Raw genomic sequence first — 27,006 nt, 5'->3', positions numbered from 1 at the left:
TAGAAAGTAAACAAACCATCCAGTACTCCATTACAAGAATTTCAGATTTTTTTATTTAAAAATTTTTTAAAGTTTATTTTTGAGAGGGAGAGGGAAACAGGGAGAGAGGAAGAGAGGAAGAGGGGGAGACAAGGGGAGAGGGGGAGAGGGGGAGGGAAGGGGGGAGGAGGAAAGAAGGGGGAAGGGGGAAGAGGGGAGGGGGGAGCGGGAGGGGAGGGAGAGGGAAAGAGAATCCAAAGCAGGCTCCAGACTCTGAGTTGTCAGCAGAGCCCAACGCGGGGCTCAAACTCACGAACTGTGAGATCATGATCTGAGCTGAAATCGGATGCTCAAATGACTGAGCCACCAGGTGCCCAAAGAATTTCAGATTTATTATTAATTCTAGGTGTACAAAACACGCACATGCCAGCTTTTGATCTTTCCAAACAACCTTTTCCTCTTCTTCTAAGCAATAAATTCAGTGCAAATCTTTTTGGGTCAGTATAACATAACTCAGCGAAATGAAGGATGCGTACTCTGCCTAATTCTGCACACACCAATAGTTTACACACAGCCAATAAGGAATCATATAAGGTACAACAGTTTACCCTCCAAGACAGCTTGCTCCTCTCCTCACTCTTCTTCCAACCTCCAACTTCTGCTGAGAAACAGGCTGGAGAGTGAGAGAGGGCACGCTGTTAAGGCAGATACTGGGGAAAGATAAGGGTGCTTTCACAGATACCTGGTGTAAAAAGCCCTTTACTTCGCATGTGCAAGTAAAATAAGCCGGCTACAAAGCAGCGTGTATAAACATGGTACTATTTTTGTGGACTACACAAGAAAAAAATCTAGGAGCGTAAGATGTTAGCAACAAATATCTCTGGGCATAAAATTACTTTTATTCTTTTTATCTATCTTCATTTCTTACTAAAACAACAAAATACTCTCCTACTGTTTATTCTTTTAACATCTGCTTTTTTACTGCAAAGTTGTTACTTCTCACTTCTTAAATCTACAGAATTCTTACAAGTCACTCAAGAAAGACATGCATGGTTTCCACCTAGTGTTCAGAGGCTCAAAGTAGGTGCAGGAAGTATCTACGCCACATCTTTCACTACACTTAAGTATCTTTCAGAGTGCTAGGAGCAAACTTCCAAGAAATACTATGAACGTTTATGAATATTTAAAATGTTACTTAAATGAACTAGTGAAGCAGGAATTTAACCAGACACTGCGCTGCAAGATTCTTACTCTCCTACCAGTACACTGCATTTCTCGTATTTTAACATCAAAGTCTTTAACAACATTTTGGGTAAAAGATATGAACTAAAAGATAATAAATGAAGAATAAAATATAGCAAATTATTAAATGGATGGATGGGTGCTGACTAAACTCGCTGTGGTAATCATTTCACAATATACACATATATCAAGTCATTGTGCTGTACACCTTAAGTTTATACAGTGCTTATACAGTATTTATATATTATTAAATACATCTCAAAAAAAACCTGGAAAAACAAAATGGCTGATTACTTACTGAGAAGGTTAGACTAAAATTGAAGTGGGCTCTGAGTTTACAATTCAGTTTTGAACCATTAACATTAACACTGAAAAGAAGGAGGAAAAAACCTATAATTTACCCAGTACAAATTAGGGGCATTGTACTAGGCACTTTATTTTCAAAACCACGTTCCATGAAAAGAAACATAAACTACAATATGTTCCATAACGTTCCATGGCAGGGGTGGGGAGAAGAAGAGAGGAGAAGTCTGTTTGGGAAATGCAAAGTTCAACGAAGCAGAGAGGATTCTTGACCAAAGGGGTTCCAAAAGCCCAAAGTTTTCACGCATGAAGGGACCTCAAAGAGAAGGGAGCCTGCTGCAAATTCCAGACATATTTGCACAGGAAATGATTCCTTCAAAACAACAAGTCACATTTCACAACACGAAGTATTTTTTTTAATTTTTTTAAGTTGTGTTTTTAATGTTTATTTATTTTTGAGAAAGAGCGACAGAGACAAAGCGTGAGCAGGGGAAGGGCAGAGAGAGGGGGACACAGAATCCGAAGCAGGCTCCAGGTTCTGAACTGTCAGGATGGAGCCCAATGTGGGGCTCGAACCCACGAACCGTGAAATCACAACCTGAGCCGAAGTCGGACGCTTAACCGACTGAGCCACCCAGGCACCCCTCACAACACAAAGTATTTAGGAAACGCCAGTGTCTCTGAAATTTCTTACAACCACCCCACCAAGCAGATGGTGCGGTTTCTCCACTGCTGAAGCGGACACAAGTCTCAGACACAGTGCTTAGTAGGTTCAGGGCTGGAAACTGGGTCTGACTCCAAAGTCCACACTGTGTCCACCAGGAAGAAATGAGCTTCATTTTCAACAACTGTAGGACTATTTCCTGGACTTAGTATACAGGGAACACTTGATAGCTTAATTAAAAGCTCCTGACTACTTAATTGCATATTAGTGCCAACATTAAAGTCGCTAAGTTTAAAAATAATTTAATTATGCATAAAGAGAAGAAATTGGTATCACTATGCTATGTTTCAGATTTGAATTCTCAAACAGCCCAGAGTGCGTCCACGTGGGCAAGAACAGAAGAGCGCGGTTTCCAATGTAATCACAGCAGAAGCCAGCTGCTCCTTTTCTCAATGGGACTTTGAAAGTTGAAGAAAGGAAATTACTAGTTTAGTCCATTTATCTCAGGAGCCCAGAGACGAGCTAAGAATAATGTACCTAGCAGAGGATAAAAAAAAAAAAGAAGAAAAAGAAAGAATAACATACCTAAAAACAGGCCAACTAAACAAGAGAGGGAGAGAAGCAATTTTTGAATACAATAAAAGTGCTAAAAAACATCTATCCTTTTATTTTGGACATCTGACATAAATTTGACAATTTCAAGTCTATATGCTACATATTCTCCTACCCTAACTCCCAGATTGCTACAGAAAATAAGTCTCTTCTGACCATTTCTCAATCTCTTTGTCACAGAAGGGTAACTAATACTCATGCTGCCAGAAAGGTTGAGCATGACTCCCCAGAGCAGAGCAACCACATCAACCTAAAGAACACCCGCGGAATTAGAGAAAATGGACCCTTCAGGAACTCTGCCAAAAAAAATTCTCCAGTTCCCTGAGATCAGCTAACAGCATGCACCCATAATGACCATTAGCGATGGCCACTCCATGGCTCAGAACACCACCTAGCACACAAGGAATCTCACAACCAGTCACAGACTACACAAGAGCCTCTCCTATTGATGCTGTACCACAGGCAGTACGGGAGTAGACCCTGCTCGTGGCATTGGGCAGAGTACCAGAAAGACTCAAGCACTTGACAACTACCATGGCTTTGGGGTTTGGCTGACATATTTGTATTTCACTATGTGTATTATTTAGTGTAAAGGTCATGCACTTAGCACTGAGAAGTTTTCCTCTGAGTTTTAAAGAACGTTAGAACAAAAATATTAGATTTGATTACAAATACAAGAGAATAAAAATGGATTAAGTAATTACATTCATTCACTGATTTCTTCTCTAACTCCTAGTCCTCCAGCACATTCACGAAAAGTGTAACTCAAGTTCTACTTGTACTATTAAGGATCCAAAGAAGACAATTCTAAAACGATGTTTCTTAGCTGTTCTGGAATTATTGGTCAAAGATAAAGAGGGCTCCCTTTTCCTTGTTGAGCCCAAATTAATCAATTTGACTGAATCAAAAGTTCAGAATTCTGTCATATACAATAGTCTGGAAGGATTTGCAGCAAAGTCTTTATTTTCCACTGAAGGTATATTATTACTTTTTTTTTTTTTTATAGACACTAGTTTCTCAGTACTGTGATGGGGAGGTTTCTCTCACTAACCAATGAAGGCTTTCAAAAGTCATAGAAAATACTTGAGAATCACTTCCAACACAGTCTTAAAAAAGGAAGGGACGCTAAAAAGAAATCTGTTCACAGAACGATAATACAGACATATCTGGGGAATCACTGAAGATTTCTATGTTCCTTTCCTCAAAAGGTAATGGAACAAGTAGACAGAAAAGCACTAAGAATATGGAAGATTTGAATATACCATCAACCAACTTGATGTAATTGACATTTAGAGAACACTCAACAGCAAATATATATTTTTTAATACATGGAACACATATCAACATTAACCAAATACTGGGCATAAAACAAGTTTCAACATCAATTAAAAGATGCATAAAGCATGCTCTCAGACCACAACAGAATTAAATTAGAAATGAGTAACAGAAAATACCACAAAATTGAGAAACTAACCCATTTCAAAATAACTGATGGGTTAAAGAAGAAATCAAAAGGAAATTATAAAGTATTCTACACTAAATGAAAGTGAAAACTTAAGATCAGAATCTGTGATGGGGAGCCTGGGTGGCTCAGTCGGTTAAGTGTTCAACTTCGGCTCAGATCATGATCTCATAGTTCGTGAGTTTGAGTCCCGCGTCAGGCTCTGTGCTGACAGCTCAGAGCCTGGAGCCTGTTTCAGGTTCTGTGTCTCCCTCTCTCTCTGCCCTTCCCCCACGCACACTCTCTGTCTCTCAAAAATAAATAAATGCTAAAAAAAAAAAAAAAAAAAAAAAAAAAGATCAGAATCTGTGACATGTTGCTAGAAACATTAACACTTAAGAGGAATATTTAGAGCTCTAAATGTCTACATCAGAAAAGAAAAAAGATCTCAAATCAATAAGCTGTTTCCAGACTAAGAAAATAGAAACAGAACAAATGTAACCCAACGTAAGCAGAAGGAAAAAAGAATAAAAATAATAGCAAAATCTGTGAAATAAGAAGCATAAAAAATAGAAAAACAAATCAGTGAAACCAAAAGCTGGCTCTATGAGAAAATGAAAATCACAAACTGGCTAAGTTGACCATGGACAAAAGTAAGAAAACACGAATTAGCAACATGAGTGAGGTGACACCACTACATACTTTTACAGCTATTAGAAGAATAATAAGAGAGTATTACAAATAATTTTATGCCTATAAATATGAAAACGTAGATGAAATGGACACATACAGTGAAAGACACAAAATACCCAACCTCTAATCAAGAAATATATACCTAAATAACTTTATATTGGTTTTCTAAAAATCAGTTTGTAGTTTATTTTCCCATAAAAAAATGAATTGGTGAATAATCTCACACATTTACAGGAAAAATACTAACAATTCTACACACTTCCTGAAAACTGAAAAGAAGGAAACACTCCCAATCCCATTCTATGAAGCCAGCATTACTTTCATTCCAAACGCTGGCAAAGGGTAAGAAACCTACAGACCAATTTTCCCCATGATGGCGATATAAAAACCGAAATGAAATTTTATCAAATCTAATTAAACAACATATAAAACAGATAATACTCCATGACCAACTGGGGTTTATTCCAGGAATAAAAACTTAGAAACCATATGATCAGCTAGATAAACACAGAAAAAAAAAAAATTCCTGATGTCCAACATGAATTCCTGATCAAAATTCTTGACAAAGCAAGAACAGAAAAGCCTCTGTGAAAAACCTACAGGCAGCATCAGACTTAAAGTTGCCAGGGAACTATAAGAAGAGGGGGCTCATTCCCAGATTAAAAGGACTGAAAAGGGGGTGCCTGGGTGCCTTGGTTAAGCATCTGACTTCTGCTCAGGTCATGATCTCACGGTTTTTGAGTTTGAGCCCACATCGGGCTCCTTGCAGACAGGACAGAGCCTACTTGGGATTCTCTTTCTGCCCCTTCCCCTCTCTCAAAATAAATAAACTGAAAAAAAAAAAAAACCAACCTCATGAATATAATCTGTCATTATACCAAATAGTCTCTGTAACACTAATGAATGGGAGAGAATGCTACAGGGAAACTCAGAGCAAAGGAAAATCCTTCCAAAGAGGGTTCCTATTTACCTATGACCAAAAGAAGTAACAACAAAACTCACTTGAGCATAAAATAAGATAAATGCAGAAACAATTTTTGCGGTAGAGCCAGAGATTTAAGTATAACACATAGATTGAGAGACACTGAATATATGAAATGTTAATATAAAGTCCAACAAATAATTTTAAGCTCTTGCCTACTACCAATTACTCATTCAGGTATGTGTTTCAAAAAGGATTATGATTTGAATCACACCAGCATTTACTAGCTAGTAACACCGAGCAAATTGCTCTTTTTCTCTGGGTTACTCTTGCCCCTGTGGTCACTCGCTCAGAACCACACATGGGGACATATTAAGTGCCACCTAAGTGTTTACTGTTGTTCTGCCATTATCCAAACCCACTACGACTAATGACACAGATTAATGAGTCAGCAGGCCAGGATTCAGGGTAGTGTCTAGAGCTACTTAAGATGGTAAAACTAACTGACCCAACGTGTAATTGAATTCATTAACGTAGCCCAATCAGCAAAAGGTTTGTGACACTCCAGAAATGATGATTTATAGCTGTCAAATGTCATAAAGAAAGTTATCTTTTTTTAAGGTTTTTATTTTAATTCCAGTAGAGTTAACATACAGTGCTATATTAGTTTCAGGTATAAAATACAGTGATTCAGGCGCCTGGGTGGCTCAGTCGATTAAGCGTCCGACTTTGGCTCAGGTCATGATCTCACGGTTCATGGGTTCGAGCCTCGCATCAGGCTCTGTGCTGACAGCTCAGAGCCTGGAGCCTGTTTCAGATTCTGTCTCCCTCTCTCTCTGCCCCTCCCCCACTCACGCTCTGTCTCCGTTTCAAAAATAAACATCAAAAAAAAATTTAAATATAGTGATTCAACAATTCTATACATTACCCAATGCTCATCATAATAAATGTATTCCTTAATCCCCATCACCTATTTCACTCCCCACCCCACACATACCCTACCTTCATTCCAGAAACCAGAACGGTTAAGAGTCTGTTTCTAGTTTTGCCTTCTCTTTTTCCTTTGCTCAACTGTATCTTAAATTCCACAAATGAATGATATCATATGGTATTTGTTTTTCTCTGATTTATTCTTCTTTGCATTATACTCTCTATCCACATAGCTGCAAATGGCAAGATTTCATTCTTTTTATGGCTAGGTAATATTCCATTGTACATATGCACATCTTGTTTATCTATTCAGCTACTGATGGACACTTGGGCTGCTTCCAGTTTGTCTATGGTAAATAACCTTGCAAAAAACATAAGGGTGCGTGTATCCATTTCAATTAGCGTTTTCGTTTGGGGTAAATACCTAATAGTGCAATTACTGGATTGGAGGGTAGTTCTGTTTTTTGAGGAACCTCCATACTGTTTTCCACAGTGGCTGTACTAGCCTGCATTCCCGCCAAGAGTGCAAGAAGGTTTCTTTTTTCTCTACATCCTACCCAACACATGTTGTTTCTTGTGTTTTTGATTTTAGCCATTCTGACAAGTGTGATGTGATATCTCATTGTGGTTTTGATTTGCATTGCCCTGAGGATGAGTGATGCTGAGCACCTTTTCATGTATCTGTTGGCCAGGTAGATGCCTTCTTTGGAGAAATGTCTGTTCATGTCTTCTGCCCATTTTTTAATTGGATTATTTGTTTTTGGGGTGTTGTATCAGTTCTTCATATATTTTGGATACTAACCCTTCATCAGTTATGTCATTTGCAAATATCTTCAGGAGATTGTCTTTTGGTTTTGATTGTTTCCTTTGCTCTGTAGAAGCTCTTTATTTTGATGTAGTCCCAACAGTTTATTTTTGCTTTTATGTCCCTTGCCTCAGGAGGCATATCTAGAAAAATACTGCTATAGCCAATGTTAGAGAAATTACTGCCTGTGCTCTCTTCAAGGACTTTTATGGGTTCAGGTCTCAATTTAGGTCTCTAATCTATTTTGAGTTTATTTTTGTGTATGGTGTAACAAAGTGGTCCAGTTTCATTTTTCTGCATGTGGCTGTCCAGCCTTCCCAACACCATTTGTTGAAGAGACGTTTTCCTATTACATATTCTTTCCTGCTTTATTGGAAATTGACCACATAATTATGCGTTTATTCCTGGGTTTTCTACTCTGTTCCAGTGATCTATGTGTCTATTTTTGTGCCAGTACCATACTGTTTTGATTACTACAGCTTTGTAACATGACTTGAAGTCTGGAATTGTATACCTCCAGCTTTGCTTTGCTTTTTAAAGACTGCTTTGGCCATTTGGGGGTTTTTACGGTTCCATACAAATTTTAGGACTGTTTGTTCTAGTTCTATGAAAAATACTGTTGGTATTTTGATAGGGACTGCTTTAAACCTATACTTTGGTTAGTATAGACATTTTAACAGTGTTTTTCTTCTAACCCATAGCATGGAATATCATTCCATTTCTTTCATCAGTGTTTGTAGTTTTCAGAGTACAGGTCTTTCACCAGTTTGGTTAAATTCATTCCTAGGTATTTTATTATTTTTGGTGCAACTGTAAATGGGACTGTTTTCTCAATTTCTCTTTCTGCTGCTTCATTATCGATGTACAGAAATGCAACAGATTTGTGTATATGACTTTGTATCCCACAACTTTAGTGAAATCACTTATCAGTTCTAGCAGGTTTTTTTGGTGGAATCTTTTGGGTCTTCTACATGTGGTATCAGGTCATCTTCAAATAGTCAAAGCTTTACTTCTTCCTTACTGATCTGGATGCCTATTATTTCTTCTTGTTGTCGACTGCTGTTGCTAGGACTTCCAGGATGAAAAAAAGTGGTGTGAGTGGATATCCCTGTCTTGTTCCTGACCTTAGAGGAAAAGCTCTCAATTTTTCCCTGTTGAATATGATGTTTGCTGGGTTTTTTTTTTCATATATGGCCTTTATTATGCCAAGGTACGTTCCCTCTTACTTTGTTGAGGGTTTTTACCATTAATGTTGTACTTTATCAAATGCTTTTTCTGCATCTATTGAAATGATCACATGCTTTTTATCCTTTCTTTTATTGACGTGATATATCAAGTTGATTGTAGAAACTTATCTTTTTATTAATGGTTTATCCAAACATTAAAATATAAGAGTACCAAGATTTCCAAAATTCAAGTTAAATGTAATTTCCCAAGAGATACGAGTGTCAAAAAAAAAAAAAGAGTGGGGCTTATCATCGTCTTATTAAAACGCTGGCTTCTATCATGGTTGCTCTCTCTCCCCTCTCTCTGCTAAGCTAGCTCCTTGTTGAGAGCAGCCCTGTAGAGAGGCTCATATGGCAAGTAACTGAAGCCTCTAGTCAAACAGCATGAGGAATTCAGACCTTCCAACAGCGAGTGAAATGATGAGAGAAGGAGATCCTTTGGGCCAGTCAAGCCTTCAGATTACTGCAGCCTCAGCATGACTGTAACACCTCATGAGAAAATCCTGTTCAGAACCAACCAGATTATCTGAACATCTTTTGAACAGAGACATTGGTAGCCTTTGTTCCAGACTACCTTTCAAGGTTTTCCAAAGTGAGTAACTTTGGAAAACAGACATACCATCTCCTTCTGGAGAAGAGGGCGCAGTGGTTTCTGTCCAGTATAAGTATGTCCCCTCAGGAACAAAGGCGGGGAGGTGTGGCTACATGCCCATAAAAGATTAGAGCTTCCTAAGCTTGGTGCTCCATGGTGTGCAGAGCGTCCACCTGGGCCTGCCTCCACATGGCCCTTGTGGGATTTGGAGGGTAAGGGGAACCAGTATGAACATGAGTACATGCTGCTTGTGGTGCTGTAAGTAATAAAATCCTTTGTTTCTGACTCGGGAGTCTCATGTCTTCTGTAAGCACTATGAAAATGGCTGGCTAACTTGTTAGCTTGCAAGAAGAATAAAATCTCAGAAATGTCTTGGTTCTTGTTAGATTTATCTTCAGCACCAAGAAGTTTAGAGTGACTAGTTTACTTTCCTCTTATGAAAACTGTCAGTCTCATAACCACTGCATTTCCTTCCTTGCTCTGATGACCAAGCAACAGAGGAAAATGTGCAACATTTTTAAATTGTACATATATCTATTAATAAACCTTTATGTATCAACCTTAATGTAACTAATTATTTTTATTCTAGAATTTCCTCATCTATTTGTCTATTGTATTCTATGTATTTTATGTGTAAAATGTCTCCACTATGTGAAAGTGTTCAGATACAATCAATAGCTACTTATCTTTCAGGATAAGCTCAAACAAGGTCCTCTCCTAGAAAGTATTTCCTGATTTTCCTGGCTGAGGAGAAGTTCCTGTCCTGTGCTTGTCTTATGTACCTCCATAATGCCTCATCATGTTCTGTTACAGAACACAATATTTTAATTATTCTTTTTTTCATGTCTTCCTGGAAGATTTTAAACACTATACCAGGGCAAGAGATAGTATCCTCACCACACAGTACCTGGATCGCAACAGGCAAATTAATAAACACATGAGAGAGAGAGAGAGAGCACAGAACACAGAACACAAGAGACATGGATGATGGTTCTCTGTTCCTTGGTATGATGTGAGGGGAAAATGCACAAGGCTTTGCCAGTTTAAGATGTGGGTTAAATTTAAATTCTGGGTTAATATTACACAGAAAAACAGAGGAAGGCCCAGAAGGAATAAGAGATAGCATGAGGAAAATTACAACAGCAGGAAGGCATGCTCATGGTAAAATAAATACTTGTGTTTGATGCTAAGAAAGCAAGAAAAGCACACTGGCATCAGACTGTGAAGAGGCTTGAGAGTTGTTCAAGGGTAGACTTTCATTATTAATTGTGAACAAAATTTAGTAACACAGTATATCCTTAGAAGATTTCCCTTTATTTGTCTTCTGATCAGATAGGGGAAACAGGAAACTAACAATTTAAATACATCCCAAGTAATATCATATAAAAACACCACTAAGAGAATTGTATAGTGGAAAACTTGTATTTTTTATACTGCAAAATTAAAATGTATAGTACTCAAAACAAACTGGTAAGATGGAAATCGAGTTGTGATAAGATTTCTAAGATCCTGAACACAGCCATAATGGGATCTACAAACATTTAAGGGTTAAAGTCCGCTACCAGCTCCCAATGTTTACAAAATTAGAATGTGATTCTAAACAAAAATCAAATACAGTAAGGATTTTATCTGCTTTTATGATCAATAACTAGGTTTCCTGTCATTTTAGTGCTATAATTTTGTAGCTACAGCAAAATTTTTCTAAACTATAGTGATGTTGACACTTTCACTTTGCTAGAAAAGACCCTCAAGAATGACAGAGCCCACAGTGGACATGCAAATTGCATACTGGGGCAAGCCAGACTCTAAAAGCCTAATCTCTACATTCTGTAGTCTAGAACATTCTGAATCATCCAGCAAGAATGGTTTAGAACTCAGCATTCTAGGGATGCCTGGGTGGCTCAGTTGGTTGAGCATCTGACTTCGACTTTGGCTCAGGTCATGATCTCACGGTTGTTGAGTTCGAGCCCTGCAATGGGCTCGCTGCTGTCAGTGCAGAGCCAGCTTGGGATCCTCTATCCTCCTTTCTCTCTCTGTCCATCCCCGGCTTGTGCACTCACTCTCTCTCAAAAATGAAAAACCATTAAAAAAAAAAACAAAAAAAATGAGTTTTTTAAAAAATTTTTTTAAAATGTTTTATTTATTTTTGAGACAGAGACAGAGTATGAGAGGGGAAGAGGCAGAGAGAGCAGGAGACATAATCCACAAAGCAGGCTCCAGGCTCTGAGCTGTCAGCACAGAGCCCTACATGGGGCTCGAACCCATGAACCACGAGATCATGACCTGAGCCCAAGTTGGACGCTCAACCGACTGAGCCACCCAGGCTCCCCAAAACACACAGTATTCTATAAATGCACCTTGGAGGTTGTTGGTAGTCCTTAAAAATGCATAGGAGTAAACATCAGATCATAAATGGTTAACGGCTGTTTTTAAGAGACCAAGGACAAAGATTCACTTGACTCTGTAATTTGGGTCACAAGCTTTTTTTCTCATACATACACATAACTAAGTGTGCAATTTCACTGAAAATATATTGTGCATACTAATAGCCTACCAATCTCAGAATTCACAGTTAAAGAGAGTTAAAAGACACATTTTATATTCATTACCAACAAGTTCTATTATTTCTTAAATACACTATGCCAGGCATAGCCATTGGTCTCTTCATGTATCTTTGATAGGAGAATCTAAACCATTCCTCTACGAAATACATTGTTATAAAATTTGCCATTATATTGAAAAACACAGTCAACAGAAACTAAATACAGATTCTTTAAAGTCCATTTGAGAATCTAGTTAATACATCTACTTAAGAGGGGCATCTGGGTGGCTCAGTCGGTTGAGCGTCCTACTTAGGCTCAGGTCATGATCTCACAGTTCATGGGTTCAAGCCCTGCGTCAGGCTCTGTGCTGACAGCATAGAGCCTAGAGCCTGCTTCGAATTCTGTGTCTCCCTCTCTCTCTGCTCCTCCCCCGTTCATGCTCTGTCTCTCTCTCTCCTTCAAAAAAAAAAAAAAAAAATCTACTTAACAGTATGCTGTAACTCCAGAGGACTGATAGAGGTGTTAATTTTTCAGGTGTTAGTTTTGTCATTTAATGAGATCAGTCTTTATGTCCATGCTTCTGCATTAATTTTGATTGTCTGCAGTTTTGAGGGGTTTTTTTGTAAACCAATTTCTCAGAGAAAAATATGCCCCCAGAATTTGCATGTAACCTAACAATTTATGTGGGTCCTCTATGAATGAAGGTCTATCTGACTGGATACAAAATCTCTGGCTCACCATTTCTTTTCTTGAGTATGTCAAATGCATTACTCTATTTTCTTTTGGCCTAAAGCGTTAATGTACAGAAGTGCGATGACAATCTGACATCCCCCCCACCATGACATGTGGTCTTTCTGCCTAAAAATTTTATCACTACATCAAGCAGGCAAAAGCTGTAATACTGATTGGGATTTTATGATTTTTATAGATTTTACATCTTATTTCTTCTTCTTAGCCTTTTACTTCTTTGTGTTGTGGGCAAAAGAAGAGTAAATAGATACTGTCTCAAATTCTAAAAGGATACACTTTCTCTTTTTAGTAAACACGGGCTTTAGTACAGGAACCTGGACATTGTTCATATATACTCAAAGATTCTGGGCTCACTTCTTGGTTATTAATTATGTTCTAGATAAGTTAAAATACAATATATTAAAATATGAACTGGGGGGAGGTGTTGCCTGGGTGGCTCAGCTGGTTAAGCATCCAAGTCCTGATTTCAGCTCAGGTCATAATCTCACAGTCGTGATATAGAGTCCCACATCAGGCTCCACACTGATCATGGAGCCTGCTTAAGATTGTCCCTCTCTCTCTGCCCCTCCACCGCTCATGCACCCCACCCCACCCCACCCCAAAAGAACAAAAAATACGAACTAGGGAAACAACTGATTTTAGAATGAGAAAGTCTTAGGTAAAAGCAGAGTTCAGAAATCAGAAGACAGGTGAAAAGTACTGAGACTTCTTTCAGTAACTAAGACACTTTTAAAGTAAAAGAACCCTGAGAGCAGTTGCCTGGCTATTTAAAACCAAAGGCCGTAATTATATGCACTCAGATATCAATATATAACTGAAAGATTAAGTTCCTTCAAGACGTCAAGGCCTATTGTTATTTTTGGCTCCTACTGACCATAAAAGCGCAAGGATGTATGAAAACGCACGGCAGTATCTGACTCAACCACACACCCGCAGGCATTTTCCCATCTATCTCTTGTAAAAAATGAAGAATAACATATTGTGAATAATCCAAATTCTCAACTAAAGAAAATATAAAAACGGGAAAAAGAATATAGGTTTTAGATTCAAAGGACTACAAATGTAGAAGTCAAAGGTCTTTAACAAATATATGGAAAACAGAACTTATTTTTGAGGGGCACTTGGGTGGGTGGCTCAGTTGGTAAAGTGTCCAGCTCTTGATTTTGGCTCAGGTCACAATCTCGTAATTTGTGAGATAGAACCCTGCATTGGGCTCTGTGCTGACAGCATGGAGCCTGCTTGGGATTCTTTCTCCCTCTCTCTCTGCACCTTTCCTGCTCACTCATGCTCTCTCTCCCTCTCAAAATAAATAAACATTTAAAAAAAAATAACTTATTTTTGAGTCTCAATCTAAAGTCCCATCTAGTTTTATAATCCAAGAGCAATTCGTGCTTTCTAGCTTAATCATCATGAGAAAGCCTAACTCATGTACCAACTTGTACATTACTCCTATGTTAGGTACCCAACACAGCATTTACATATAGTTAGGACTTTAGGCTTGTGGCTTTAGATTTATGGCTTATAATCTATGCCAGACAAAAAGAGTATTAAATGAATTTATGCTCCAGGAAAAGCAGTTAAATGATTACACCCCAAACAGATACAGCTAAACATACTTGGGGAGTCAGCAATGTCCTTTAATTAATTTCTTGTGACATTCTTCTGACAAACTGTATTCTCTAAAAAAGGATGCCAACAGTATCTTCCACACCACTTGCTCTTCTAGAGCCCTGATGTTCTATTATCAAGAAAAGGAACTCTCTACTTCTCTTCTTTACAGGTCTGACTGGCTTCTGAGATACTTCCAAACAAAAGAACGTAGTACAAGTGACTGGGTGATTTCTGAGGTTAGGCTGTACAAGGCGATGAAACTGTCACTTTGTAAGGTAGGTGTCTGCTTTTGGAACTCCGGCACCAAGTCAGAAGTCTGACTACTCTGAAGCCGTCATGCTATGAGGAAGCCAAGCCACATGGAGGTGTTCCAGCTGGCAGTTCTAATGGTCCAATCCTTCTGGTCTAGGGGCCAGATATGAGAGTAAGCTTTCAGATAATTCTAGGGCCCAACTATCAAGTCACTTCAAGCCTTTGAGATGTCTCAGCTGAAGCCACAGATATCATGAGGCAGAGACAAACCATCCTAGCTTTGCCCTTTCTAAATTTCTGATCCATAAAATCATGAGCAAAATTAAAAGTTGGCATAAGGCTGCAAGTTCTGGGATAATTCGTTATACAACAATAATAGCCAGAAGAGTCATTACTCTGCTCGCCACAACAGCTATGTTAAAAGCTCCTATATTCTGCAAGAAAGAGGTAACCTCAATCTTTCCAAGACTACTATCCCCCCAAATCACTCATTTAATTCTTTCCTTGCTGGTCCTTCAAACTCTCTTCAGACTGCTTCTCTTCTGCCTAGAAATATGCTCAAGGTATCCTGTCCCAAAATCAACTTTCCCTGGTTCATATCCGACCTCGCCCCCCAACAAGCTATAAAATGTTCTCTTCATTTGATGGCTAAGTTTCATGCAAGAACCTGCTATGGTATCTCCAGTATGCCTGGACATCTCCATGACCCATCACTGGCCCCAGTCATTGGTGTCACTGGGAACTCTCCCTGCAGGTAATTCTCACTGGCCTTGTCTTAGCTTTCACCCTCCTCAAAATGTGGCTCAACTGAATGCTGCTATTTATTATATCCTGCTGTCTTGAAAACTCCTACTTTTATGCCCCAGACCTAATAGTCTTAGAGAGAACACTACCATCTCAGTTGTATTACTAATATAGGAAAAATGAGTATTCTCCTGGGAAGAATTTGGGTCTGGAAGTCTGATGAGAGATTCAAGTTTGAATGTTCGCGCTGAACAGGAGTGACATAGTGAAAAGAGCTGAGTAGGCTGAAAGGATCAATAAAAGTTGTAGAAAGAGGTAACATGATTTTAATTAGCATGTAAAAGGACAAAAGAGTAAAGCATAACCAAGATATGATGAAGAAATTATAGTCTAAGAGTTAAATCTTCTTTAAAAAATAAACATAGGGGCACCTGGGTGCCTCAGTCCAACTTCACCTCATAGTTCATGAGTTCAAGCCCCACGTCGAGTCCTGCACTGACAGTGTGGAGCCTGCTTCAGAGTCTGTGTCTCCCTCTTTCTCTGCCCCTCCAGGGCTCATGCTCTCTCTTTCTCTCAAAAATAAATAAAGTTTAAAAATAAAGTAAAATAAACACAACGTCACATGACACAAAAAGAATAAAATAAAAATATGGACATTATTAACATTAGAAATAAATAAAAACAAAGAGACTATTGGTAATACCATGTAGTTAGTGGTGCCATGTGGAACCATACTCATGTTACTTCCAACATATGTATAAATCAGTATAATCTTTTTGGAGGGCAACTGGTGACATTTTTTTTTTTTAAGATTTTATTTTTACGTAATCTCTATACCTAATGTGGGGTTCGAACTCACGACCAGGAGATCAAGAGTCACATGCTCCAGTGCCTGAGCCATCTAAGCTCCACAACTGTTGACATGTTAAAACCAAAATATGCTGTGCTTAAAACTAGCTAATCCTCTCTACATATTTATGCTCAAAACAAATGCATAAGATGAATATACAAGCAGCTCCCAGCAGCATTATTTACAATAGTGAAAACTGAAAACCTTTAAATATCTGATCAATACACAGTTAGAGTAAGTAAATAAGAACACAACATTATACAGAAAACAATGATGCAGAACTATATTTAGATTCATGGAACTGATTCCATACATGTTGCTGGGAAAAAAATAGCATTATATGGATTATGCACAGATCAATTTCATTTATGGAAGTTATACACATATGGATGGATGTGCATATATACGTATTAATTTCTGGATAAACGCTTTCAATTCACCTTGGAGAAATGGGACTGTGGAAAAGCGTTGGAAGTAAAAGTGAGAATTTTAAGTTTTTGCTTACTTCCTACTTTGTTTGAATTTTTAACATTAAGCATATAAAACTTTCATAATAATTTTTTGAACTAGCAAATAAGAAGTAAACATATATTCCACAATATAAAGAGCTATACTGGGGTGCTTGGGTGTCTCAGTTGGTTAAGCGTCCAACTTCAGCTCAGGTCATGATCTCACAGTTTGTGAGTCAGAGGCCTGTGTTGGGCTCTGTGATGACAGCGCAGAGCCTGGAGCCTGCTTCGGATTCTGGGTCTCCCTCTCTCTCCGCCCCTCCACTGCTCATGCTCTATCTCTCTCTGTCTCTCAAAAATAAATAAACATTAAAAAAATTTTTAATAATAAATAAATAAAGAGCTATAGGAATATGCATATTTGGTCACTTTCCACCATGGGTGTGAACCTCAAGTTCTAACATCAAAAGCCAATAAGGAAATGGGGGCATCGCAACAGTGTTTAAACCGTTAATAATAAATCAGGACATCTGGGGTAGCAGTATACTTTCCCATGTACTGAGAGTGGAGGAAAATTCTCATGGACTCTCTAATGAAAACAACGTGTGTTACTATGAACCATGGCCTCAGCACATTCATGTGAGTACATATGCAGGCACACACAAATAGAAACTCCAAAGAAGATATGTAAATGGCCAATAAGCATATGAAAGGATGGTCAATATCAATAGTCTTTTAAAAAATGAAAATCAAAATCACAATGAGATACCACTTCCATAAGAACAGAATGGCCAAAACAAAAGTAAGTATTGGCAAGGATACAGAGAAATTATAATCCTCATACACTGCTGGTGGGGATATACAGTGACATGTGGCTGCTTCACAAATCCAGTCTGACAATTCCTCAAAATATTTAAACAAGGAGTTACAATATGACCCAACAATTCCACGCCTAGGGTTACCCAAGAGAAAGAAAACATGCCCACTTAAAAACTCATATACAAAGTGTATGTGTATGTATGTGTATATATAGTAGCATATTTTTGATAGCCAAAAAGGAGAAACAACCAAATGTATACCAAATGATAAATGGGTAAACAAAATATAATATATCTCGACCACAGAATATTATTCAGTATAAAAAGGGAGAAGGTACTAATACATGCGACATCATGGACCAAAGTTAAAACGATGCTGAGCCAGCCACAACAGGCTACACACTATAGTGCTCTCTTTACACCAAATGTCCAGAATAAACAAACTCATACACAAAGCGATCAGTGGTTGCCAAGGACTGGGAAGAACAGGGAAGAACAGGGAAGAGGACTGACCGCTAACAAACGTGATTCTTGTTTAGGGTGATGAAATGTTCTGGAATTAGACAGTGCTAACAGCTGCCCAGTCTGTAAATACACTGAAAACCAATAAATCGCAGCCTTTAAAGTGGGAAATTTTATGTACAGTACTCCTCTCTTCCTAGCAGTTTCAATTAGCCATGGTCAACTGCAGTCTGGAAGCAGGTGACCCTCCTTCTGGCATATCACCAGGGGATCAACAGTAGCCTAATGCTAGGTCACAGTGCCTACGTCATTCCCCTCCTATCACCAGGAGATCAACAGTAGCCGAACACTAGGTCTGTCATTCCCTCACTTCATGTCATCTAGCAGGCATTTTATCATCTCACATCACCACTACCACAAGGGTGAGTACAAACAGTAAGACATTTTGAGAGAGAGAGAGAGACCGACCACATTTACACAATAACTTTTCTTATAGTATACTGTAATAACTGTTCTATTTTATTATTGTTGTTGTTATCTCTTATTGTGCCTGATCTGTTTACAATTTAAACTTCATCACAAGCATGTACGTATAGGAAAAAAACATAGTATATATAGGGCTTGCTACTACCTGAAGCTTCAGGCATTCACTGGAGGGTCCTGGAAAATAACCCCCATGGATTAGGGTTTGGGGGAAGTATTGTAATCAATACAGAAAACTGCAGGAGGAAAAAAATAGCAGGTTTTCAAGTACTGCTAGTCAATATAAAATAGGAAAAAGAAAAAAACAACAACAACAAAATCTAAAACTCTTTTACTTCATTTCAATATTCTCAATTCTAAGCTGACTCAGGATCCAATACAGACAAATAGGAAAATCATCATGATTCTGCCTAATCCAGAATATCAATGCTAAGGAGGAGAGGGACCTGGATATGGAACTCTTAAGAATACAGTTCTTTTTATCTACTAGCCTCGTGGGAAATAAAAACTACAGGCAACTCTATTATAAACTTTAAAGTTGCTAAGAGACTAGACTGTAATCATTCCCACCAAAAAAGGGAAATGATAATTACGTGACACGATGGAAATGTTATCTAGCACTAAGGAGGGTAACCATGGTACAATATATAAATGAACCAAATCAACACCTTAACTCAGAAGACATACACCTTACACTTACATAATGTTGTGTGTCTATTGTATCTCAGTAAAAATAAATTAAAAAAAAGGGAGAAGATAAATTATTCCAAAACCTGTCCCATTACTAGGTTCTGTTTATAAAAAAGTGTTTTCACAATCTTTAGACCCCACATAAGAATCAAACATGCTTGGGCCCACCGAGATAATCGGTGGATGGTCCTGAGGAGCCACCACAGTGAAAGAAATGACGTGCAAGAGTGCTTTGGGTTTTGGCCAAAGAAGGAAGGTAAAGGAATTTATGTTCCAGTGAGTCCGTAAGGGGACTGGGAGAGGATGGGGCAGGAAAGCGAGCCATCACTGAGTGCACTCTTTCTGAAGCAGACTCCCGAGCCCAGCAGCGCAGGCCAGCAGAAAGAGGGCTGCGGGGTGGCTGCAGGAACCGTATCCGCAAAGGGCACGTGGAGGTGCACAGGTGCAGTGGCACAGGTGGTGCTGTGCACACCCCTGCTGGATTAAGTGGAGACAGAGGCGGCATCTGGACTGGGCTCTGTCACTGCTGCTGCACCACCCAGTCCCGCTCTGGCACCGAGCACGGCGGGGAAAGCCCCGGCAGCATGGCCAAAAGCATTCTCACAGTGGGTGCTGGCAGCGCCCGGAGCAGCGAGGAAGTCCATGACAGATGTCACAGTGGCTCCGGCCCAGGTCCCATGCCACCCACCTCTGGGGACATGCAGATCCCAAAGTGCCAACCGTGCAGGGAGCTAACAGGTAGGGACAAGAACCACTGACATTTAGAATGCAAGTAAGACCCCTCTATACCCAAAAACTGGAAAATTCCACTCACACAACTGAATATGTATAGGGATTTTTCACGGAGACGAACAGAGCTGCTGTGTGCTCAGTTCCCCAATCTGTTCCATGTCAAGCGGAACCCCCAGTCTCTGGCTGCTCTCCTACCTCCCTGGCTGCTCTGTTTCTTTCAACTCGTTCTTTCTCCTCCTAGATTCCACCGAATCTCTCAAAGCCCTGTCCCTGAACAGCCTTTCTGCATCTTTTTTATTCACTTAACACCTCCTGCATGATTTATTTTCCTACCAAATCTGCAGTACTTGTGTAAGGCTGGGGAGGAGGCCACAAGACCACGTCGACTTCGCACGGAACTGCGGGGCTCTCTTGGCTGACACCAGCTGCGAGTCTGCAGCTCGGCTGTAATAGTTAATCATCTGTAAGAAGGGCTTGCAAAACTCCCTGAAGGGTACTACACTCGCGGTCACCTCTTACTACAACATAAGGGCCACAGATTAAAATCAATCAAGGGAAGAGATGTAGGGGGCAGAATCTAGGAGGGTCCCAAACGCACAGCACGTAGGTGTTCCCTGCCAGCGGAGTTCTAGACAGAGCCGATTCCTCTGGGTAATGACAGGTGACCACACACAGAGTACTGCCAACCACAGAAGCTCATCTAGCCCTGGAGCCCAGAGTCTTTATTGGGGCTCTGCCAGTGCATGGCCTGAGGCCCCCAGGTAAACAGACACTTATGAGGCTGGACACTCCAAGAGCTTAGACATTATCACACAGAACTTAGGGAAAAGGCCAGACCTCTCTTTGGGCAATGTTAAATTCTTTACTACACCATTTGCTAGCTGCTCTTCCGAGCCCCAGACTCCTACTGCTAGTTGTCTTTTTGATATCTACACCAGCTTCTTTAAACTAAAATGAATAAAGTCAAACTCAACAAAATTTCCCCAGACCAACTATGATTTCACTGTTCGTGTTAACAGTGCCAAATCTACTTTCCAAGAAGGAACTGAGGCAGTTTGTAAAACCACAATACAAGATACAAAATTAGAAGGAAATTGGGGCAAAGAAAAAAACAGCCCAGAAAAAAATCAAATAGAATAATGCTGTGGTGGAGTCAGGACACAGAACGCAGTGCTGGAAATTCCTGCTCACTTGGTAGGGCAAGGCTGCATGTTTATTTGGCTGGAAGTTTTTTTTTAATAGCCAAATAATATCCAATACCAAGAAGAATTAACAAGCAGATTCAAAATTCACAGGGTCTTTAAAAAAAAAAAAAAGATGCCCAGAAGGCACTGCTCTCCTTCCAGTCACATCAAGGTTCAAGACTTGGAATGATTTTGTTGCTGTCCTCCATATTCAGTTGTTTGTCAAATGATCAAGATGCTTCCTCTGTGGTGCTGTTTGCTTTTCGACCTCGCCTTTCTATGTATCTTCTCTCTCTAGTCATTCAAGATTCACAGATTAATCTTTTTTTAAATATAGCAATTCTCTGTGCAAAATCTACAATGGTTCCTACTCACTGCTGTATTTTTCTTTTTAAAAACATTTTTTTCCTACTTACAAAGAAATACATGCTCAATACAGAAAACCAAGAAAAACAAGCAAAGAGGTAACACACACACACACACACACACACACACACACACACACACACACAAATCCTATAATCCACACGTAAGTAGGTATGGCAACCTTTACTTAGCAATTCTTTTTTTTAATGTTTATTTATTTTTGAGAAAGACAGAGACAGAGCACGAGTGGGGGAAGGCTAAGAGAGAGGGAGACACAGAATCCGAACCAGGCTCCAGGCTCTAAGCTGTCAGCACAGAGCCCGACACAGGGCCCGAACTCACAAACTACAAGATCATAACCTGAGCCGAAGTCATACATTCAACAGACTGAGCTCAAAGGACTGAGCCACCCAGCTGTCCCTACCTTCTTTTAAATAGACATAAAATTTACATGCAATGGAAATCAAATGTCTTATGCACACAATTCCCTGATGATTTGACAAATGTTTACGCCCTAATCAACATGAAGAATATTTCTCCAAAACCACAAGACTTCCTATGTTCTCTCTCCCAGTCATGTTCTTTGTCAGCTATCTATGTAGCCAATATTTCTCCTAGTCTGAGGCTAGTCTTTTCTTTTTTTCTTTTTCTTTTTTTTCTTTTTTTAACGTTTATTTATTTTTGAGACAGAGAGAGACAGAGCATGAACGGGGGAGGGACAGAGAGAGAGGGAGACACAGAATCGGAAGCAGGCTCCAGGCTCTGAGCCATCAGCCCAGAGCCCGACGCGGGGCTCAAACTCACGGACCGTGAGATCGTGACCTGAGCTGAAGTCGGACGCTTAACCGACTGAGCCACCCAGGCGCCCCTGGTCTTTTCATTTTTAAAAATGCCTTTTAATCTGCAAGTATTTTTTATTTTGGTGAAATCCAATTTATTAATTCTTATTCTGTAGTTAATATGTCTTGCATATTCTCTAAGAAATCTTCCCTTACTCCAAGGCTGTGAAGATATCCTCCTACTTTTTTCTTTTTATAAGCTTTATACTTTTAACTTTACATTTCAATCTATGATCCATCACAACCTGTAAAGAGACCTAAAAAATACCTACACATTTAACTGTAAAATCAGACACAATTAACAATGGCCACTCTTACCACTTCTATTCAAACTTATGCAGGAAGAAAGAGAAATAAAATGCATAAAGAATGTTAACAGGGGGTGGGGGGGGGCGGTGTATCTGCAGTGAAAGGATAAATGACTGTATGTGCAGAAAATCCCAAGAAATTGACATAAACACACATGAACTGTTCTGTGTTCAACTTTGTATTTTTCACTATACATTCCTAACTGATGTTTTAATTTACTTCATGTACAAATTTCTTACCTTCATCTTCGTCCTCTACATCATGCTTCCAAACACGTCTTCAACCTAACCTGCACATCAGCTTTTAGCTTGCTATTTGCTGGAAAACAAGGTCACTTAGAGCTTTCCAGAGAACCTTCCCAGCCTGCAGGTGGGGTCAGAGAAGTGCCCTATGCTATCAACAAAGTCTAATAAATCCCAAGTGGCAAGGCCCCCTTTACATTTTCTATGAAGTCTTTTACCTCTAACCAAACAAACTTATTCCTCTAAAGGCAATCACAAATCTTTCATCTTTTTTTCATCTTACAATTAACTACACAATAAAGATGAAAAGGGGTATTTAAAAAGTTTCTTGATCTGCTCTCTTCGGTCACTATTTAGCAAGCCACAGATTATTCTACTAGGTCCAGGGACAGACTGCGAACGCAAGACCAGCAGAGGTTGTCACTGACTAGTTTATATTCTAGCCCATGAAGTCTTAGAGAGTGGGGGCTGGTTTCTCACTCACCTTTATATTCCCTGTAGTAAAACACAACACTGTACACATAGTAAGCCTCAAAGAATTCAACTGTCATGCTAACTAAGGCTTAGGGATCAATACCCTGGTCAGCAGCAATTCACAGCACCAGGGTCTATCAGGCATCAGAATCTCCTCAGGCCCCATGAAAGAAATGTTAAGAAGGCCTATGTAATCAGTTCAAGAGCATCTATTATTCTGTTCATAGAGATAAAGAGAATTTCTTTTTAAGGCCTTAAGTAAGCCAAATTAAGCCAACTAATTTTAAAAACATAGACAACCATGGTGGGATTAAATATGTGCACAGCTTTAGTGATTTTAAGGAAAATAACTGTGAATGAATAAAGGTTATCATATATATTTACATGATATATATTTCTATATTTCTATATATATATATATAGAGAGAGAGAGAGAGAGAGAGAGACTAAAGACTACACTTCTATAAAACACCAGCTGTATGATATCGGTTTCTAAGGCAACCCTATGTAAGGTATATTCCTTGCTTTCTTTAAAAGAAGCTAAAGCTATAAGTCATAAGTCACATACTCTGAGAAAGACAAGGCTGATGAGAACGTATAACTGCCATTAAACTTTGAGAGTTATTAAAATTCAGCCAGTCTAAACTTTTTACAAGTCATCTGACATTTTTCTAGTGTGTGAATATTTACATTTTTATGCTACGTTTTGAAGAAGATATTCCTAAGCCGCAAAAGAAACAAACTGAATGTCACTCAAATGTGTATAATAAAGACCTCTGGAGTATTACGGATAATTTTAAGATCCAGGGAGGAAATGCAAGATGTGCATTCCGACTTGTGCGCCCTTCACGGTGCATCGACCTCCTCACTCCTGACACGCCTTCTGAGACACAGGTAGCATCAGTACTGTCTGTCCCTTAGCTGGAGCCTAACACTAGAGACAATTCCTTCATCCAACCAAAAATATTTATTGCACTGTGGTGGGGCTGACAAAATACACAGCCCTTGCCCACAGGCAATCTTCCAGACTGAGGAGAAGGAGATCACAGATGCATGCAAAAATACATGTGCAATTCTACACCATGACGACTACTGGGGGGTGGCAGGTTGTGACAGACACCATTGTGAGGGACATAGGGAGGGGCCTAATTAAGATGTGATTCAGGGTTCGATGAAGGCCTAAGGAAATGACACATGCTTACCAAGTCAGCCCATGAAAGTGCTGAAATCAGTATCTGCAGAAACAATACAGGTGATGAAACTGTACAAGGTGCCAACTTCCTGAAGGATGATTTAAGAGAGCCCAAACACAGGAGCTCCAAGGAGTCCATCAGTGCAGGCAGCAGGATGTTAACACAGCAAGGTGCCTAGGTCACCACGGACCAGTCCTTGTAGCAAATACATGCTGAGGGCCAGAAACATTTTGAAACATAAGGTAGGTCAAAGCAGTTAATTCCCCTTACACAGCAGGAAGTGAACGGAAGCCACTTCTTCGTGGTAGCCGTGGTGCTCTGGAGGCATGGCACATACCTTGGAGGAGCCTGCTGAGCCCGTGAAACACGTGCAGTACGGGGCGTACTCCCAGGGGTCCCGACTCTGGATGTACAGTCCAGCCCAGGACCACGTACCAGGTGCCCCTAGCGGTTCCGATGCAGGTGGTACAAAGGTCACACTCTGAAAAGCCACTTTACACGGCAATCCCCCCAGAGCAGGGGGCTCTACCCCGTCCGTCCGTCCGAGAGACACTCACCAAATGAGCAGGATTGCACAAGGGCCTCCCGGAAGTGTCTGTTTATTGGCTCACCCCGTGCCTGATCCGTGTTATCTCCTGGGCTTGGAAGTAAGAATCCAAACAAACTGCCCAGAAGCGACATCAAAACAAGATAGGAAGAGAGAAACCAAGCCGACACAGCTCTCTCTCCAGAGGCCAGGGAAACAGGCCTAGCAGAGGGAGGCAGTGAGACCACAAGGAGACCAGCACGAACACACACACGGGAACAGTCCTGAGGGGAGAATGAATAAATGAAGACAGAGCAGAGGAAACTAAAATTCACATTTCCTAATCACCTTCCCTGTACCAGGCAGTATGGCACATACTTCATGTATTTGTCTCATTTTTATCCTCATAAAATCTTGAGTGGTACGATGTGGTTATATGTTACATTACACGGAGAGAGGATATTATATCACAGATGAAGAAGCTGAAGCCTGGATGGAAAGGAGCTTGTCTGAGGACATAGCACTGGGAAGCCAGATTTTGAACCCAGGACTCTCAGACACCGAGGCCATAATCCTCCTGAGTTTGGCGGGAAAGCAAAAACTGAGATGAGTGGGCACAGGCTGGCTATGCAGAAAGAGAACGCACAGGCAAGCAGAAAGGAGCAAAGAAGAATGCTTTATCAATATGAGAACTTTACACAGTGGCCTTTGTGCTCAAGTGGCTGAGGTTTCCTGTGTGTTGAGTGGGGAAAGACCCGTAAAGAGGTAAAAAGAAGGTAGAATGTTGAGATGCAATTTGGTTGGTGATGAATGATCCAGAAGGGCAGACACCCAGTTGCTTACCGCAGCTACCGCAGGGTGCGGAGATGGTGGGGGACTTTCCACACTCCACCCCCAACATAACTTTTTCCTAAGGTGAACAAATAGTTCTTTTGTGAAGAGATAAAACAGGGTAGTGTGGTTTGTTGTTGATGATGTTTTCTTTCTAAAAAGTGGCTGGCAGATTCATTCTCCAGGAATGAAGTCAAAGAAAACAGACGTGACCAGAAGACAGGGGCGCCTGGGTGGCGCAGTCGGTTAAGCGTCCGACTTCAGCCAGGTCACGATCTCGCGGTCTGTGAGTTCGAGCCCCGCGTCAGGCTCTGGGCTGATGGCTCAGAGCCTGGAGCCTGTTTCCGATTCTGTGTCTCCCTCTCTCTCTGCCCCTTGCCCGTTCATGCTCTGTCTCTCTCTGTCCCAAAAATAAATAAACGTTGAAAAAAAAATTTATAAAAAAAAAAATGATAAAAAAGAAGTGACCAGAAGACAGAAAAGACACCTCACCAGACTAAGGGAATCATATTCCTGAACTGCCAAAGCCACCCCTGCCCTTCCCCTTCCTCTACAATTCAGTCCACAGTCATCACTAGATAGGGCCGAGCAGCGAAGATATCTGAGCACAGGCTAAATAAGGCCGGAAGGGGACAGATGCCCCAAACAGCAGTGAGGATGACTGGTGATTCATCACATACAAGGAAATTAATCAAACAATTAAACGTAACAAGGATAATGAGAACCTAGCCTCCTATTTGTCGAAGAAAGAAACTCGGAAGTACAGAAAGGGAGAAAATTGGGCTGAATTCCCTGGTATTAGGGTGGAATTAGAGATATCTGATTAATTTATGTGTTTTAATATATACATAAGTAAAAATAGAAACAAATATAAATACAGAAATAGATATAAACATAAAGGAAGAGTGTGCGGGTGTCCCTAGCTCTAGGCTAAGGTATCTGGAAGCACTGTTGCCTCAACAGCAATAACCACATCTGATGCCTAGATCTTGTTTCCTAAGCACTATTCTCCACTAAAAGGAACGAGGGCTCCTTGTAGAAAGAGTGGATTCCAGGGCTGGAGTAGGGAAAATACGAGACAAGCCTGGAACAGTGTACTATACTTGAAAGTTGGAAAGAATGACAGGGACATCTCAAAAGGATACAGAATCAACCTGAAGGAGCTCCTTATGGCCAAATTTGGGCCATCAAAATAAATAAGGAGAATAACTAATTAGAACTCACTGAACAAAAGGGAACTCCATGAATG

At 40.0% G+C, this 27,006-nt stretch overlaps 1 protein-coding gene across 11 annotated transcripts in view; it reads right to left on the bottom strand.

The window, feature by feature from the left end:
- SRPK2 (SRSF protein kinase 2) overlaps positions 1–27,006 on the bottom strand; it is a 256,671-nt gene that overhangs the window by 44,784 nt on the left and 184,881 nt on the right. The window lies entirely within an intron of this gene.

The sequence above is a fragment of the Prionailurus bengalensis genome, chromosome A2, assembly GCF_016509475.1.
Source record: "Prionailurus bengalensis isolate Pbe53 chromosome A2, Fcat_Pben_1.1_paternal_pri, whole genome shotgun sequence".
Taxonomy (NCBI): domain Eukaryota; kingdom Metazoa; phylum Chordata; class Mammalia; order Carnivora; family Felidae; genus Prionailurus; species Prionailurus bengalensis.
This window is presented reverse-complemented; position numbering and strand designations above follow the sequence as displayed.